The sequence below is a fragment of the Phasianus colchicus genome, chromosome Z (assembly GCF_987193195.1).
Source record: "Phasianus colchicus chromosome Z, bPhaCol1.hap1.1, whole genome shotgun sequence".
Classification (NCBI taxonomy): Eukaryota; Metazoa; Chordata; class Aves; order Galliformes; family Phasianidae; genus Phasianus; species Phasianus colchicus.
Window position 1 is genome coordinate 10498428 of NC_143476.1, and position 7688 is coordinate 10506115.

The window sequence follows — 7688 nt, forward strand, 5'->3', positions numbered from 1 at the left end:
ACATATCTTTGTCCTGATGTCCTTCTAGAAGCTTGGACATTTCTCCATCTCAGCAGAAGAGGGAAAGAGCGTTCGAAGTTGCAGGCACACTCTCCTCTTTTTCTGCACACGAAGACAAAGAGAACATGAAAACCAGATGTGTTTCCCTGCCCAGGGCAAACACTATACTTTCCATCCTTACAGTCCTTCCTGACATCAGCATCAATGGAAACAACATCCCACTCACCTTTGCCATGTCTGGCAGAGGTTGCAGCTCTTTCTATTGCATCCCTCTAGCTGTCAAGTCAAGAGCTCCTGTGTCACACAAGGAAAAGCAATCTTTTACCTGCTTTGCCATGCTCATGGAAGCAGCAATGCAGATGCCAGCAGCTGATGCCCACAAGGACAGCCAGCCTGGACTTATTTTCATTACATATCTTTGTCCTGATGTCCTTCTACAAGCTGGAAGATTTCTCCATCTCAGCAGAGGAGGGCAGGGGAGTTCCAAGGTGAGGGCACACTCTCCTCTTTTTCTGGCACACAATGAGAATATGAAAACCAGATGTGTTTCCCTGCCCATGGCAAACACCAGATTTTCCATCCTTACAGTCCTTCCTGACATCAGCACTAATTAAAACAACATCCCACTCACCTTTGCCATGTCTGGCAGAGGTTGTTGCAATTTCTATTTCATCCCTCCAGATTTCATTTTATCAGAACCTGTGTCACACAAGGAAAAGCAATCTTTTACCTGCTTTGCCATGCTCATGGCAGCAGCAATGCAGATGCCAGCAGCTGATGCCCACAAGGACAGCCAGCCTGGACTTATTTTCATTACATATCTTTGTCCTGATGTCCTTCTAGAAGCTGGAACATTTCTCCATCTCAGCAGAAGAGGGCAGGATGGGTCCAAGGTGAGGGCACACTCTCCCCTGTTTATCTGGCACTCAAAGAGAAAGAGAAAATGAAAACCAGATGTGTTTCCCTGCCCATGGCAAACACCAGCCTTTCCATCCTTACAGTCCTTCCTGACATCAGCAGAAATGGAAACAACATCCCACTCACCTTTGCCATGTCTGGCATAGGTTGCAGCTCCTTCTATTACATCCCTCTAGCTGTCAAGTCAAGAGCTCCTGTGTCACACAAGGAAAAGCAATCTTTTACCTGCTTTGCCATGCTCATGGCAGCAGCAATGCAGATGCCAGCATCTGATGCTTACAAGGACAGACACGCTTGGACTTATTTTCATTACATATCTTTGTCCTGATGTCCTTCTAGAAGCTGGCACATTTCACCCTCTGAGCAGCAAAGGGCAGGAGGGGTCCAAGGTGAGGGCACACTCTCCCCTGTTTATCTGGCACTTAAAGAGAAAGAGAAAATGAAAACCAGATGTGTTTCCCTGCCCATGGCAAACACCAGCCTTTCCATCCTTACAGTCCTCCTGACATCAGCACTAATTGAAACAACATCCCACTCACCTTTGCCATGTCTGGTAGAGGTTGCAGCTCTTTCTATTGCATCCCTCTAGCTTTCAAGTCAAGAGCTCCTGTGTCACACAAGGAAAAGCAATCATTTACCTGCTGAGCCATGCTCATGGCAACACCAGTGCAGATGCCAGCAGCTGATGCCCACAAGGACAGCCAGCCTGGACTTATTTTCATTACATATCTTTGTCCTGATGTCCTTCTAGAAGCTTGGACATTTCTCCATCTCAGCAGAAGAGGGAAAGAGCGTTCGAAGTTGCAGGCACACTCTCCTCTTTTTCTGCACACGAAGACAAAGAGAACATGAAAACCAGATGTGTTTCCCTGCCCAGGGCAAACACTATACTTTCCATCCTTACAGTCCTTCCTGACATCAGCATCAATGGAAACAACATCCCACTCACCTTTGCCATGTCTGGCAGAGGTTGCAGCTCTTTCTATTGCATCCCTCTAGCTGTCAAGTCAAGAGCTCCTGTGTCACACAAGGAAAAGCAATCTTTTACCTGCTTTGCCATGCTCATGGAAGCAGCAATGCAGATGCCAGCAGCTGATGCCCACAAGGACAGCCAGCCTGGACTTATTTTCATTACATATCTTTGTCCTGATGTCCTTCTACAAGCTGGAACATTTCTCCATCTCAGCAGAAGAGGGCAGGAAGGGTCCAAGGTTAGGGCACACTCTCCTCTATTTAAATAGCACTGAAAGATTAAGACAAAATGAAAACCTGATGTGTTTCCCTGCCCATGGCAAACACCAGCCTTTCCATCCTTACAGTCCTTCCTGACAGCAGCACTAATTGAAACAACATCCCACTCACCTTTGCCATGTCTGGCAGAGGTTGCAGCTCTTTCTATTGCATCCCTCTAGCTTTCAAGTCAAGAGCTCCCGTGTCACACAAGGAAAAGCAATTTTTACCTGCTGTGCCATGCTCATGGAAGCAGCAATGCAGATGCCAGCAGCTGATGCCCACAAGGACAGCCAGCCTGGACTTATTTTCATTACATATCTTTGTCCTGATGTCCTTCTACAAGCTGGAACATTTCTCCATCTCAGCAGAAGAGGGCAGGAAGGGTCCAAGGTTAGGGCACACTCTCCTCTATTTATCGAGCACTGAAAGATTAAGACAAAATGAAAACGAGATGTGTTTCCCTGCCCATGGCAAACACCAGCCTTTCCATCCTTACAGTCCTTCCTGACAGCAGCACTAATTGAAACAACATCCCACTCACCTTTGCCATGTTTGGCAGAGGTTGCAGCTCTTTCTATTGCATCCCTCTAGCTTTCAAGTCAAGAGCTCCTGTGTCACACAAGGAAAAGCAATCTTTTACCTGCTGTGCCATGCTCATGGCAGCAGCAATGCAGATGCCAGCAGCGGATGGCCACAAGGACAGCCAGCCTGGACTTATTTTCATTACATATCTTTGTCCTGATGTCCTTCTAGAAGCTGGGACATTTCTCCTTGTGAGCAGCATAGGGTAGGAGAGTTCCAAGGTGAGGGCACACTCTCCTATATTTATCTAGCACTGAAAGATTAATACTAAATGAAAACGAGATGTGTTTCCCTGCCCATGGCAAACACCAGCCTTTCCATCCTTACAGTCATTCCTGACATCAGCAGCAATGGAAACAACATCCCACTCACCTTTGCCATGTCTGGCAGAGGTTGCAGCTCTTTCTATTGCATCCCTCTAGCTTTCAAGTCAAGAGCTCCTATGTCACACAAGGAAAAGCAATCTTTTACCTGCTTTGCCATGCTCATGGCAGCAGCAATGCAGATGCCAGCAGCTGATGCCTACAAGGACAGCCAGCCTGGATTATTTTCATTACATATCTTTGTCCTGATGTCCTTCTAGAAGCTTGGACATTTCTCCATCTCAGCAGAAGAGGGCAGGAGGGGTCCAAGGTTAGGGCACACTCTCCTCTTTTTCTGGCACTCAAAGAGAAAGAGAACATGAAAACCAGATGTGTATCCCTGCCCATGGCAAACACCAGCCTTTCCATCCTTACAGTCCTTCTTGAAATCAGCAGCAATGGAAACAACATCCCACTCACCTCTGCCATGTCTGGCTGAGGTTGCAGCTCTTTCTATTGCATCCCTCTAGCTTTCAAGTCAAGAGCTCCTGTGTCACACAAGGAAAAGCAATCTTTTACCTGCTGTGCCATGCTCATGGCAGTAGCAATGCAGATGCCAGCAGCTGATGCCCACAAGGACAGCCAGCCTGGACTTATTTTCCTTACGTATCTTTTTCCTGATGTCCTTCTAGAAGCTGGAACATTTCTCCCTCTGATCAGCAGAGGGCAGGAGAGTTAGAAGTTGCAGGCACACTCTTCTCTTTTTGTGCCACAAAAAGAGAAAATGAAAACCAGATGTGTTTCCCAGCCCATGGCAAACACCAGCCTTTCCATCCTTACAGTCCTACCTGACATCAGCAGCAACTGAAACAACATCCCACACACCTTTGCCATGTCTGGCAGAGGTTGCAGCTCTTTCTATTGCATCCTTCTTGCTTTGAAGTCTAGAGCTCCTGTGTCACACAGGGAAAAGCTATCTTTTACCTGCTGTGCCATGCTCATGGCAGCAGCAATGCAGATGCCAGCAGCTGATGCCCACAAGGACAGCCAGCCTGGACTTATTTTCATTACATATCTTTGTCCTGATGTCCTTCTAGAAGCTGGAACATTTCTCCCTCTGAGCAGCAGAGGGCAGGATGGGTCCAAGTTGCAGGCATACTCTCCCCTGTTTATCTGGCACTCAAAGAGAAAGAGAAAATGAAAACCAGATGTTTTTCCCTGCCCATGGCAAACACCAGCCTTTCCATCCTTACAGTCCTTCCTGACTTCAGCACGAATTGAAACAACATCCCACTCACCTTTCCCATGTCTGGCAGAGGTTGCAGCTCTTTTTATTGCATCCCTCTAGCTTAGAAGGGAAGAACTCCTGTGTCACACAAGGAAAAGCAATCTTTTACCTGCTGTGCCATGCTCATGGCAGCAGCAATGCAGATGCCAGCAGCTGATGCCCATAAGGACAGCCAGCCTGGACTTATTTTCATTACATATCTTTGTCCTGATGTCCTTCTAGAAGCTTGGACATTTCTCCATCTTAGCAGAAGAGGGCAGGAGGGGTTCCAAGTTGCAGGCACACTGTCCTCTTTTTCTGGAACACAAAGAGAAGATGAAAACCAGATGTGTTTCCCTGCCCATGGCAAACACCAGCCTTTCCATCCTTACAGTCATTCCTGACTTCAGCACGAATTGAAACAACATCCCACTCACCTTTGCCATGTCTGGCAGAGGTTGCAGCTCTTTCTATTGCATCCCTCTAGCTGTCAAGTCAAGAGCTCCTGTGTCACACAAGGAAAAGTAATCTTTTACCTGCTTTGCCATACTCATGGCAGCAGCAATGCAGATGCCAGCAGCTGATGCCCACAAGGACAGCCAGCCTGGACTTATTTTCATTACATATCTTTGTCCTGATGTCCTTCTACAAGCTGGAACATTTCTCCATCTCAGCAGAAGAGGGCAGGAGGGGTCCAAGGTTAGGGCACACTCTCCTCTTTTTCTGGCACTCAAAGAGAAAGAGAACATGAAAACCAGATGTGTATCCCTGCCCATGGCAAACACCAGCCTTTCCATCCTTACAGTCCTTCCTGACATCAGCACTAATTGAAACAACATCCCACTCACCTTTGCCATGTCTGGCAGAGGTTGCAGCTCTTTCTATTGCATCCCTCTAGCTGTCAAGTCAAGAGCTCCTGTGTCACACAAAAAAAACCCAATCTTTTACCTGCTTTGCCATGCTCATGGCAGCAGACATGCAGATGCCAGCAGCTGATGCCCACAAGGACAGCCAGCCTGGACTTATTTTCATTACATATCTTTGTCCTGATGTCCTTCTAGAAGCTGGAACATTTCCCCCTCTGAGCAGCAGATGGCAGGAGAGTTCCAAGGTGAGGGCACACTCTCCCCTCGTATCTAGCACTGAATGATTAAGACAAAATGAAAACCAGATGTGTTTCCCTGCCCATGGCAAACACCAGCCTTTCCATCCTTACAGTCCTTCCTGACATAAGCACTAATTGAAACAACATCCCTCTCACCTTTGCCATGTCTGGCAGAGGTTGCAGCTCTTTCTATTACATCCCTCTAGCTGTCAAGTCAAGAGCTCCTGTGTCACACAAGGAAAAGTAATCTTTTACCTGCTTTGCCATGCTCATGGCAGCAGCAATGCAGATGCCAGCAGCTGATGCCCACAAGGACAGCCAGCCTGGACTTATTTTCATTACATATCTTTGTCCTGATGTCCTTCTACAAGCTGGAACATTTCTACCTCTGATCAGCAGAGGGCAGGAGAGTTAGAAGTTGCTGGCACACTCTCCTCTTTTTCTGGCACACAAAGAGGAAATGAAAACCAGATGTGTTTCCCTGCCCATGGCAAACACCAGCCTTTCCATCCTTACAGTACTCCTGACATCAGCACGAATTGAAACAACATCCCACTCACCTTTGCCATGTCTGGCAGAGGTTGCAGCTCTTTCTATTGCATCCCTCTAGCTTTCAAGTCAAGAGCTCCTGTGTCACACAAGGAAAAGCAATCTTTTACCTTCTTTGCCATGCTCATGGCAGCAGCAATGCAGATGCCAGCAGCGGATGGCCACAAGGACAGGCAGCCTGGACTTATTTTCATTACATATATTTGTCCTGATGTCCTTCTAGAAGCTGGAACATTTCTCCCTCTGAGCAGCAGAGGGCAGGAGGGGTCCAAGGTGAGGGCACGCTCTCCGCTGTTTATCTGGCACAAAAAGAGAAAGAGAAAATGAAAACCAGATGTGTTTCCCTACCCATGGCAAACACCAGCCTTTCCATCCTTACAGTCCTTCCTGAAATCAGCAGCAATGGAAACAACATCCCACTCACCTTTGCCATGTCTGGCAGAGGTTGCAGATCTTTCTATTGCATCCCTCTAGCTTTCAAGTCAAGAGCTCCTGTGTCACACAAGGAAAAGCAATCTTTTACCTGCTGTGCCATGCTCATGGCAGCAGCAATGCAGATGCCAGCAGCTGATGCCCACACGGACAGCCAGCCTGGACTTATTTTCATTACGTATCTTTGTCCTGATGTCCTTCTAGAAGCTGGGACATTTCTCCATCTCAGCAGAAGAGGGCAGGATGGGTCCAAGGTGAGAGCACACTCTGCTCTTTTTCTGGCACACAAAGAGAAAATGAAAACCAGATGTGTTTCCCAGCCCATGGCAAACACCAGCCTTTCCATCCTTACAGTCCTTCTTGAAATCAGCAGCAATGGAAACAACATCCCACTCACCTTTGCCATGTCTGGCTGAGGTTGCAGCTCTTTCTATTGCATCCCTCTAGCTTTCAAGTCAAGAGCTCCTGTGTCACACAAGGAAAAGCAATCTTTTACCTGCTTTGCCATGCTCATGGCATAAGCAATGCAGATGCCAGCAGCTGATGCCCACACGGACAGCCAGCCTGGACTTATTTTCATTACGTATCTTTTTCCTGATGTCCTTCTAGAAGCTGGAAAATTTCTCCCTCTGATCAGCAGAGGGCAGGAGAGTTAGAAGTTGCAGGCACACTCTTCTCTTTTTCTGCCACACAAAGAGAAAATGAAAACAAGATGTGTTTCCCAGCCCATGGCAAACACCAGACTTTCCATCCTTACAGTCTTCCTGCCTTCAGCACTAATTGAAACAACATCCCACTCACCTTTGCCATGTCTGGCTGAGGTTGCAGCTCTTTCTATTGCATCCCTCTAGCTTTCAAGTCAAGAGCTCCTGTGTCACACAAGGAAAAGCAACCTTTTACCTGCTTTGCCATGCTCATGGCAGCAGCAATGCAGATGCCAGCAGCTGATGCCCACACGGACAGCCAGCCTGGACTTATTTTCATTACGTATCTTTGTCCTGATGTCCTTCTAGAAGCTGGAACATTTCTCCCTCTGATCAGCAGAGGGCAGGAGAGTTAGAAGTTGCAGGCACACTCTTCTCTTTTTCTGCCACACAAAGAGAAAATGAAAACCAGATGTGTTTCCCAGCCCATGGCAAACACCAGCCTTTCCATCCTTACAGTCCTTCCTGACATCAGCAGCAACTGAAACAACATCCCACACACCTTTGCCATGTCTGGCAGAAGTTGCAGCTCTTTCTATTAAATCCTTCTTGCTTTGAAGTCTAGAGCTCCTGTGTCACACAGGGAAAAGCAATCT

General features: G+C 47.4%; 1 long non-coding RNA gene across 1 annotated transcript; it reads right to left on the bottom strand.

Moving 5' to 3' along the window:
- Positions 1-232: 232 nt before the first annotated feature.
- LOC149912478 (uncharacterized) lies at positions 233-1632 on the bottom strand. The gene is made up of 3 exons (XR_016461559.1): positions 1458-1632; positions 1045-1339; positions 233-512 (listed from the first exon to the last, which is right to left on the bottom strand). It is a non-coding gene; the product is annotated as an uncharacterized LOC149912478 (long non-coding RNA).
- Positions 1633-7688: the final 6056 nt, after the last annotated feature.